The sequence below is a fragment of the Myotis nattereri genome (assembly GCF_964212035.1).
Source record: "Myotis nattereri genome assembly, chromosome: 7".
NCBI classification, from domain to species: Eukaryota; Metazoa; Chordata; class Mammalia; order Chiroptera; family Vespertilionidae; genus Myotis; species Myotis nattereri.
Window position 1 is genome coordinate 37,234,580 of NC_138082.1, and position 3,726 is coordinate 37,238,305.

Sequence of the window (3,726 nt, forward strand, 5' to 3'; positions counted from 1 at the left end):
TGCTGGGCTCCGATGTACCAGTAAGTCTCCATTAGCACATCTCAGGTTTCCTGGTCTTTTGCAGGTATGTTGATTATATGAGATTGCTTGGAAACGAAAGTCCACTTGATGTTAAAACAGACTTATTGTGCCTTTCACATTTCCTACAGGGAGAGCTACATATCTCAAATGCTTTCACAATTTAACAGTAAAGTTAGTGCTTTCGCCAAACCAAAGAATTCTCTATCACAAGTTGTTGAATCAAACCTCTCATAACATATGCAATATATCCAGGTTGACAGGTTTAAAAAAATTAGAATTTAAAACAATCTTTAGACTGATTTTTCATATTTGAAAGACTAGTTATTTGCAGCATACAAATGGAGAGAGCAGTGCAAAATGCATCAAGTTGTATATGATAAATGTACTGTCAACCTAATGGCTGCCTCTAAGCAGAGTGAAAAATACCACTTCTCAAAAGCAATCTAAATTGTGAAGTTCACAATTTAGATCAATTGCTACTCTAGTTCTATACATTGCAAAATGATTCCAGAAACAGATTAAACATGCAATTGTTTTACAAAACTACAAATATTGTTTGGGACTTTACAAAACTGTAAAATGTAGCACTATATTTCTAAATTCAAGATAGTTTTACAGTAGAATAGATAATACTTCCATAGAAGTCTAGTCAAAATTAACCGCTCTGTCGACCATTCTTCCATATTATTTCTTCCAAATCTTAGCCTAAGAAGATCTGTGCTCTATCATAGCATTTAAATCTGTTTTAAGGGTTTTATAAGATTTTTCAGTCTAGAAATAACGTTAAAGCAAATGAATTTATACCTACAAATGTCTTGCTAAAAATAGAATCTAATGCAATATGACAATTCTATATTGGATAAATTTTGAACCAAATTCCTAAGAATGACAATTTAAAATTTATATTTGACAATTATAATTTGAAATCTATAAAACAAAAGTATAATTATAACTTTTATGGGAAAATATTCACAAAGAATGAAGACCCTTGAAATTTAGTTATTTATAGCTGTCAGATGACAAGTTTTCTAATTATAGCCATTCATAAACACTCATCACCTTAAAGAATGCCAGTGTGGTTTTTTTAGATATATTGGTTGATTTCAGAAAGGAAAGAGAGAGAGAGAAACATCAATGATGAGAGGGAATCATTGATCTGCTACCTCCTGCACTTCCCCTACTGGGGGTTGAGCCTGAACCTGGGCATGTGCCCTGTCCAGGAATCAAACCATGACATCCGGTTCATAGGTCGATGCTCAACCACTGAGCCACGCCAGCCGGGCGGCCAGTTTATTTTTAAAATAAACTAAAAAGTGAGAAAGTAGGGGTTTATTTTATGTAACAGTGCTATTATGATAAGGCACCACTTGATATGTGACAAAGCCAAAGTGTTTCCAAATCATGTATTTTTGTTACTGTGTCTTAACCATTAGAATGGTTGGGGGGAGGTGGTAGTAGTGGGGTTGAGGGGAATGACAACAGGACCTACTTTCTCTCGAATATATTGAGACGCAGGTTAGAAGTTTCTCAGGTAAATTCATGGCTAGAGCAAAATTAAGCAAGAGCTGAGAATTTTACATTTCTCCCCGAAGCTGATTTCTCAGATGGTCACAACCAATTAAATATTTCAAAATATGTCCTTAGGCATTGCTATCATCATCATCATCATCATCATCATCATCATCATCATCAGATACATCATTTAAAGGTGACTTCAATACTGACTGTAGGAGTCCGACCTAGTAGGCTGGCATGTGGCCATGTCCCCGGTAGAAAGTAGGTCATAGCAGAAGTTACAACTCCACACAGGCTTAGAGGGCTGGCTGGGAAGAAAAAAATCCCTTTTCAGAGCAGGACCCACAGACAACAAAACCACATTTGCAGCAACGGTGACGACAGTTAAAGGTGTGAGCTTCGCTTCTGTAACAGTTGCCTCAAAGTCAGGAACCCAGACAGCATGTTCATTACTGGGTGTCGTCCCACTTTTGGAGAATAAATCGTAACATTTACGTATGTGATTCATCCATTCTGATTTCTCAGTGGCAGTGGCAGCATAAATGGCAGATGATTTAGTTGGTGTCTTGAGACGCCATCCATTCTTCAAGTCTTCCTCATCTTCGATGGAATCAATAGTGACATTTTCCAGGGGAATAATATGTTATATTTTTTCTACTGGATGACAATATTGCCATATACAAGAATGTCATTAAACAAGAAAAACTGCTGCCCTAGCTGGTTTGGCTTGGTGGATAGAGTATTGGCCTGCGGACCTAGAGGTCCCGGGTTAGGTTCTGGTCAGGGGCACATGCCCGGGTTGCCGGCTCAATCCCCAGGGTGGGTGTGCAGGAGGCAGCGGATCGATGATTCTCTCTCCCTCTCCCTCTCTGAGATCAATAAAAATGTAAAAAAAAAACAAACTGCTTTGCTTTGGCTTTTTCTGCACAACTTAGTCAATACTCCTCCAATAAGAACCCCTCCGGGTATAGTTAAGGTTTGACCAGCTGCTACAAAACAGTTTTCTCCTATATTTATACATCTAGTATTTGCTTCGCTGTTTGCCAACTGATCCACCATGTTTTGCTAACACCCTGGCTGGGTGTGAGCGGCAGTGGCACTCCCCAGCCCAGCCTCCCACGGAGTGCAGGCATGGCAGGTAGGCAGGCAATAGGCATAGCTGCTGCAGGTAACTCCCCTGCCCCTCTAGGCGAACCCCACTAGGGTCACTTGGGCTGGCCTCTCTAGGCACACCGCCACCCACACCGGCGATTGCCATGTCTTAATGTGGTGTATGGCTGAGTCACATTCATAGTGTGCATACTGACCAAATCATCAGTGGTTGAGACTTGAAATTAATATTTAACCAAGTCCTACACTGAAGATTACCATCATAGGATATAAGCTTCTAAAGTATAGGAATCAATTTTATTCAAAAATTATAACTGTATTACGTCAGTTGTATTTAAAATTTTTAATGTAGTTCAGAATCATTAATTTCTACCAGGCAGTGAAGAGATCTTAAGTAGAGCAGAGAGCAGCTCATGATACAGTTACTATCAAATTACTAAGATTATGAGCAACTATTAAAAGCATTTCCTCTTTAGTAACTCCTGGATTTGAAGTTTTGGGGGGTCACTGGTGATAATCAAATTTCATTAAAGTATTCTGACAAACAGAAACTTCATGCACTATTGAATGAGGTTTTATAAAAAACAACAGCACTAAGATATGTTGCCCTTTTTTATTTTAAAATATGTCTTTATTAATTTTTTAAAATTGATTTTTAGAGAGAAAGGGAGAGAGCTAGATAGAAATATTGATGAGAGAAACATTGATCGGCTGCCTCCTGCACAACCCCTACTGGGGATCGAACCTGAAACCTGGGCATGTGCCCTGACAGAGAATCAAACCAGTGACCTCTTGGTTGCTGGGTCAATGCTCAACCACTAAGCCACACTGACCAGGCAGATTCTTCTTTCTTTCTTTCTTTTCTTTCTTTCCTTTCTTTCTTTCTTTCTTTCTTTCTTTCTTTCTTTCTTTCTTTCTTTCTCTCTTTTCTCTCTTTTCTCTCTTTTCTCTCTTTTCTCTCTTTCTCTCTCTTTTCTCTCTTTTCTCTCTTTTCTCTCTTTTCTCTCTTTCCTTCCTTCCTTCCTTCCTTCCTTCCTTCCTTCCTTCTCCTCCTCCTCCTCCTCCTCCTCCTCCTCCTCC

At 38.9% G+C, this 3,726-nt stretch overlaps 1 pseudogene across 1 annotated transcript; it reads right to left on the reverse strand.

Annotated features, from left to right (window-relative positions):
* Positions 1-1,661: 1,661 nt before the first annotated feature.
* LOC308522571 (pleckstrin homology domain-containing family F member 2-like) lies at positions 1,662-2,595 on the reverse strand (annotated as a pseudogene). The gene is made up of 2 exons: positions 2,440-2,595; positions 1,662-2,244 (listed from the first exon to the last, which is right to left on the reverse strand). The product of its transcript is annotated as a pleckstrin homology domain-containing family F member 2-like (transcript).
* Between the last annotated feature and the right edge of the window lie 1,131 nt (positions 2,596-3,726).